Source organism: Notolepis coatsorum, assembly GCF_963971535.1.
Source record: "Notolepis coatsorum genome assembly, chromosome: 3".
In the NCBI taxonomy this organism is placed as follows: Eukaryota; Metazoa; Chordata; class Actinopteri; order Aulopiformes; family Paralepididae; genus Notolepis; species Notolepis coatsorum.
The window spans coordinates 58,728,053-58,735,328 of NC_140167.1; positions in this window are offsets into that span (position 1 = coordinate 58,728,053).

Below are 7,276 nucleotides of genomic sequence, written 5' to 3' on the forward strand. Positions count from 1 at the left end.
AGTTCACCCCTTTACGACCCCACACCCATGATACAATGTAATGACAAAAAGAGAATATGACACAGTCATAGTCAGCTCTATGAAGCGTTTGACAGCTCCACACAGCGCATGAGCCAAGGAAAAAACACAGAATAGAGAGGGCTCTCTAAGAGCCCCGGTCCAACATACACATGTGCTTCTGTGGCCAGTCCAACCCAGTTGTAGGTCACATGACACACACAACCCATCATCACCTACAAAAAATGGCAAAAAACACTCTACAGAGGAACGCCGTTTTTCATAATGAGAGAATACATAATTCTCGATTAGTATCGGCCACAGGCCTTGCTAAGCACACACGACAGCAACCAAACAATCTTTTCTTTTAGGAAAATAAAGTTTCTCCAGCAGTTTTAGCACAACCTCAGCAATCAAGCTAAGGGTTACATCGCATCCCTACCACACAAAAGACACAATTTAGTGCACAACATGTCTGATAGGAGGATGAAAAAGTCCCCAGGGAACCGGGGGGAAACACAATCCTCTTATTTTACCCTTAATACGGCCAGTTAAAACAGGAAAACCTGTTAATATGTGAACACACTGTTCATTGTCATCACAGGCTGAGAAAAGAACATTCTTTTACTCACTTGTCACTAAGCATAGCTTCATAGGTTAGTTACCTTAGTTGTGAGTACACGGTACATATAAACACCATGATGTTTCTCACACAACAACCAGATCATTTTCACATCTGTAACAACAACCCGATTTGCACGGAGAAGCTAACTGCCAGTGACAAAAACAGTTCACACATAACTCGCGTCATATCCTAAATGCATTGCAGCAACACACGTTTTGGGAAAACATCGTTATTCACAAAACATTTAGAAAAGTAAAACCAGAAGACGTGTTATAAGGTCTGGTCAAACCTTGTCCTACCCGGAACGTAGATCAGCGAAGTGCAGACTCAAGACCCCGTAGACAACACAGCCGATCCTGTGTTGCTCGAACTGGGCAGCGTCGTCGCTCCAACCAGTCGCTACAGTCCTCTTTGTTGACGCAATCCCCGTCCAGGCTCAGGGCAGGGTTGACGAACATCCCCTGTCAAGGATGACGTCGTAGTCAAGAGTGTAAAACATGTTATAATCAAAGCACGTTCAACAGAGTAGCATTAAGCTAACGGTCGCCCCAACCGTCGGTCGCTACCGCCCCTGCTCGCGAGACGCAGAGCGAACGGCGCACGCGACCAGAGGGAAGCGCGCGGCGGCGCGCGAAGAGCCGGAGCTACCCCGCGCTGGCCTTGTCCGATAGCAGCAAGCTAACGATTCCTAGTGATCACAACCGGCTAGCGCCGCAGCTAACAGCTGACTGGCTAACAGTAGGCCCACCTCTGTAGGCCACGCAGTGATCCCAGCAGGCTAACACCGCAGCTAACAGCTGACTGGCTAACCGTAAGCTAAGCAGCTATCACCTGAACTTTGTACACAATGACATAACACTCACCCAGACAGGCCGCCGTTCTGAAACTCTCCTCACTTTTTAAGCGAAAAGAGAAACAAGATGTCACACAGCTTTACAACGGTGATTTTACCAACACCCGACGGAATCAGCACAATACCAAACTGGCTTGTGTAGCTGACTTGAACATGGATCTGCCGCTATCGCACATCCATGCACATATCTCCTCGTGAAGGAATACTCTCATTTGGATATGAAAGAAGGGGCTTAACACGGGACAGAGAGATATCCACTCGTCCAGAACACACAGGGATCACCAGTGTTAATGGTCGCGGCCCACTAGTTAAACTAAAATGGCTTCAGACCAAGGTCTTCTGTCGTCTAGGAGACTGAACAAAGGACCCTAGCCTGGGGCCGGTTTTCATAAACATAGTCAAGTAGCCCCCATAGCACTAACAGACAAGTGAAGCCTGCCAGCAAACATAACTCACCAGAACCAGGAACCCACCGCGTCTCACAACAGCGGCGCGTCCTACAGCCCAGCTGTGCCTTTACCGCAACCAGCACACAGCAAGGACTGCAGTTGGAAAAACATGTAGCGGCACGAACTCCCAATACGAAAACCGGTGGAGGATTTTTAGAATGATCATCATCTTCCAGACACTCCAGTACGAAGACAATATCGCCGTATTTTCTCGAAAATAGTGAGAGAGAAAATAAAGATATGATGTCAACGTATCCTTGTTTCCCAAAGCTGCTCCTAATTCTTTCTTCCAGCATGGTGTCAAGTGTGGGGATCTACCGAGGCACTTCTTCCTTGTGGTGAAAGCGAGAAGGAGGCGAGTGGGTGGCCCCACCCCTGCTTATATGGGTAAGCTGATAGGGGTGTGGTCAGACGAATATTGGGATTAAAGGTACATTTGTGGTCTTTATTCAGTGCGCGTGCACATATGCGAGATAGTGCAGACTAGTGATGCCGAGCGAGAGCGAATACGAAACAGAACTGCTGTTTGTTGTTGTTGTCATTTATTTCTGATTTTGTTTTTATTGTGTTTTTATATTAAGCTGTAGTGTAAAGCACCCTGTGCATTCGTGCTGTGAAGGGTGCTATATAAATAAAGGTCATTCATTCATACAAGTTAGTTTGTGTTAGTTTTGGCCTTTCTCTAATTTGTTCCTCACATTTTACCCATTCACTCACATCTCACACCGATGGCGGAGGCAACCATGCAAGGTGCCAACCTGCTCATCAGGAGCAATTAGGAGTTAAGTGTGAGGTTTTGTCCATTGCTCACCTACTCGCTCTGTTCCTTTAAGCCTACTCGCTCTGTTCCTTTAAGCCTACTCGCTCTGTTCCTTTAAGTTTCTGTTTATCAATTGCATTCTCCTCACCTCACTAGCCCCCACCCTCGCGTTCGTTACTCTCGTTTTCTCTTCAGCAGCCACACCCTTGGACTACCTGTCATTATGTGTTTGATTGGTCTGGTGCCGAACACACACTTTTAGTTCAAGTATCAATTACCTTCACGCACCTGATGTTTATTCTAATTAGTTCCCCTGTGGGCTTTAAGTACCTCGCTCTTCCCCTCTGTCCCTTGTTGGGTCGTGCCGTATCTTTCGGTATCATATTCTCTATCACCAAGACTCCTTCGGGAGGTCCTCTGTCTGTTTATGCTGTTTTCATCTCCGGCGTGAGATGCGCTCCAGCCTTCGCCTCCTGTCGCCGTTGCCTGAGGGAGACACTGGACTGCGCTCTCTAAACTTCCACGGGAGGTATCCCAGTCTTCCACTTCAGACCTCCGCGCAGCAGACGTCCTGACGCGCATCCAGACCTCCGCGCAGCAGACGCCCAGACGCGCATCCAGACCTCCGCGCAGCAGACGCGCTCTTCACTCCAGACGCGCATCGCTTCCTAATACTCTACGGGAGGATGCGTCTCTCCGAGCCGGCGCGCTCTTCCGCGCAGACGCGCTCTTCACTCCAGACGCGCATTCAGACTAGGGGTGGGACAATACATCGATCCAGATCGATATATCGATCTATTATCAATAATCAAATAGGATCGACGCAACGTAAAAAGATCGATTCATATTGCGATACTCTTATTTTGAAAATCCCCGCGAGTCATATCCGCCGGCGCCCAGTATTGTGAAACTCCGTGTATACATTACAGCAGTGTTTGCGTCTGCTCTAAAGCACTACAGAGCGTCTATTTTGCGAGCCGATATAAGTCTGTGCAGTTTTTCCCCGCAACGGGTCAAATGCATATAACAGGCGTTGCATCGTCGCCATTCCTTTATGCCAACGTCGCGTTAAATATCTAAATGAACGTCGCGTTGGCTGCTTAAAAGCTAAGCAGCTAACCGTGAGAGAGAACAGGAGAGTGAAGAGGGGACTTGGAAGGAGGAGGGGTGGGGGCTGTGGGGGACTGTGTGTGTGTGTGTGTGTGTGTGTGTGTGTGTGTGTGTGTGTCTGTGTGTGTGTTAAAGCTCAATATATAAAAACAAAAGTGAACAGGAGGTCTATTTGTATTAAAAACAATAGATTGTTTTTCATTTAAATGTCTGGAAGAGCTCAAAAATAAATACATCAATTGATATTTCCGTAGCCTTTTTTTAGTTGATCTAAATGTGACTGATTGTGTTAAATGGGCACATAATATCGCCTCATATCGATCGCAGGCACCTGAATTGAATCGTATCGTATCGTATCGTGGCAGACTTTGTGATATCGGCAAATATCGTATCGTTGTCCAAAGAATCGATATCGTATCGTATCGTGATGCAACTGATGATTCCCACCCCTAATTCAGACGCACTCCAGATGCGTCCTCCGTACCGGCGCGTACTCCAAGCAGTCGCGCACCACTCAGACCTCCGCGCCAGATGCGCCCTCCGTACCGGCGCGTACTCCAAGCAGTCGCGCACCACTCAGACCTCCGCGCCAGATGCGCCCTCCGTACCGGCGCATACTCCAAGCAGTCGCGCACCACTCAGACCTCCGCTTGGACACCCGGTTCCCCGTGGCGACGCGCTCGCCCCGTTTTGATCCTACTCTCTTTACGCACAGCGCCTGGGTGAGTTTTTATGACTGTCTTTTATCCTATTCGTTTTTCGTGTGTTTTAAGACACTGAAGAGATCCAGCTTTTTGTCAGACTGTCACTCACCCAGCGTCAGCTTTTTGGACTGTTCATTGGGATAATATTTGGCCTTAACATCGCTCACTGTGTGTATACACACCGAAGATATTATCACTTGGATTTGTATTTGGGACTTCGCTCACAGTGTTTATTTGCACCGAAGATTCTATCACGTGGATTGTGTTTGGGACGTTACTCACAGTGTGTATATACACCGAAGATTCTGTCACTTGGATTACTCTGTTTTTGGGACAAGTCACCTCTCCTGTCACCTGCTCTGTTCCCCATTGTACTCAGAGCTAACCCACTCCCTCTCTCCCTCTCGGTCCCGTTTACCCACCTCGGAGATCTGCCGAGAGAAGTCTGCAGAGCGGCTCTGATGTACCCACCTGCTTCCCCAGACTAACCATCCCGGGAGAAGCTGCAGAGCAGCAACATTCATTAATGCTTGTGTTCCAAGGCCTTACCCTGTTTTCTCTGTCCCAGTATACAGCTCCAGCCCTCGCCCTGTTCCAAGGCCTTACCCTGTTTTTCTCTAGTCCTCCTAGTCCTCCCTGTCTAGTCCTTCCAGTCCTCCCTCTCCCCAGCCCGCCTCCGCGGGCCTCTGTCCCTGTTTCCCCACTCAAGTCCTCCTAGTCCTCCCTGTCCCCAGCCCGCCTCCGCGGGCCTCTGTCCCTGTCTCCCCTCTCTAGTCCTCCTAGTCCTCCCTGTCCTGTCCTCCTAGTCCTCCCTGTTTCCTGCCTTGTCCCTTGCCCCGGCCCTGTTCCCTTAGCCTTCCCTTAGCCTTCCCCTTAGCCAGCTCGCCTTTTAAAGGCACTGTGCCTTTTCCCATTCTTGTTATCCATTATTTTGTGTTCTCCCTTAAAGGGACAGTGCCGTTTTCCTTGTGTTTTCAATAAATGCCCAGTTCTTGGCTTACTCTCATACCTGTCTTGTGTTGTGCGATTGGGGTCGGTTACAAACCATAACATTAAGTGTCTTTCTCATGGAAATACAATGAAAATGGGTTTCACTATCTGTACCAAAATCATGCCAAGCACGCTCAATCAATCAATAAATAAATAAATAAATCTATCCTAAAAATGTATTGCATCCACACAATATTCAATCTGGATACAGCAGTTGCAAATCAGAAAACCCTTATAACCATAATGCTGACACCCACTCAAACTGCTCACCTTGAGATAGAAATCAGTCTGGCGGAAGGTTATTCTGCATTTTGTAGCAATCAAATGAGCATTCTGATATCTCACCACCTCATATGTTTCTGTGTTTTCTACACAGAGTGGGGGAAAAGACACAGATCAGACCAGCTGTTGTTACAGTACATCACTGTAAGTGTTCTGCAGGAAGATCAATTTCACCACTAGGCTTTCTGCCTACCTAGCATCTTCCATACACAATAATAGAGGATACATTAAAACAAGGCAGCAGCAGAATGAATGCCATATTGACTTCTATACAATTTAACAATTGTGCCAATGGTTGCCTTCTTGTGAAATGAGCAAAAATATGCATCAATACCATGGCAATAAACTATTGATACTACTGCTACAGATAAGCACTGAATGGTACTAGCACTTAAAGGTCCCCTATTATAAAAATGGCCTTATCCAGTGTTCTGTATCGTATCGCTCTCGCTCAGCATCGCTCTCTGCACTATCTCGCATATGTGCACGCGCACTGAATAAAGACCACAATGTACCTTTAATCCCAATATTCGTCTGACCACACCCCTATCAGCTTACCCATATAAGCAGGGGTGGGGCCACCCACTCGCCTCCTTCTCGCTTTCACCACAAGGAAGAAGTGCCTCGGTAGATCCCCACACTTGACACCATGTTGGAAAGGATTAGGAGCAGCTTTGGGAAACAAGGATACGTTGACATCATATCTTTATTTTCTCTCTCACTATTTTCGAGAAAATACGGCGATATTGTCTTCGTACTGGAGTGTCTGGAAGATGTTGATCATTCTAAAAATCCTCCACCGGTTTTCGTATTGGGAGCACGCCGCTGCATGTTTCTCAACTGCAGTTCCTTGCTGTGTTTGTTGGGGTGAAACCTGTCAGGCCACAGCTGAACTGTCGGACATGCCGCTGTTGTGAGAAGCGGTGCGTTCCAGGTTGGGTGAGTAGTGTTTTGCTGGCAGGCTCCACTTGTCTGTTAGTGCTATGGGGGCTACTTGACAATGTTTATGGAAACCGGCCCCAGGCTAGGGTCCTTTGTTCAGCCACCTAGGCGACAGAAGGCCTTGGTCTGAAGACCATTATAGTTTTAACTAGTGGGCCGCGACCATTAACACTGGTGATCCCTGTGTGTTCTGGACGAGTGGATTCTCTCTGTCACCGTGTTAAGGCCCCATCTTTCATATCCAAATGAGAGTATTCCTTCACGAGGGGATATGTGCATGGATGTGCGATAGCGGCAGATCCATGTTCAAAGTCAGCTACACAGGCCAGTTTGGTATTGTGCTGATTCCGTCGGGTGTTGGTAAAATCACCGTTGTAAAGCGGTGTTGACATCTTGTTTTCTCTTTTCTCTTAAAAAGTGAGGAGAGGTTCAGAACGGCGGCCTGTCTGGGTGAGTGTTATGTCATTGTTTACATGTTCAGGTGATAGCTGCTTAGCTTACGGTTAGCCAGTCAGCTGTTAACTGCTGCGTTAGCCTGCTGGGATCGCTGCATGGCCTGTTAGT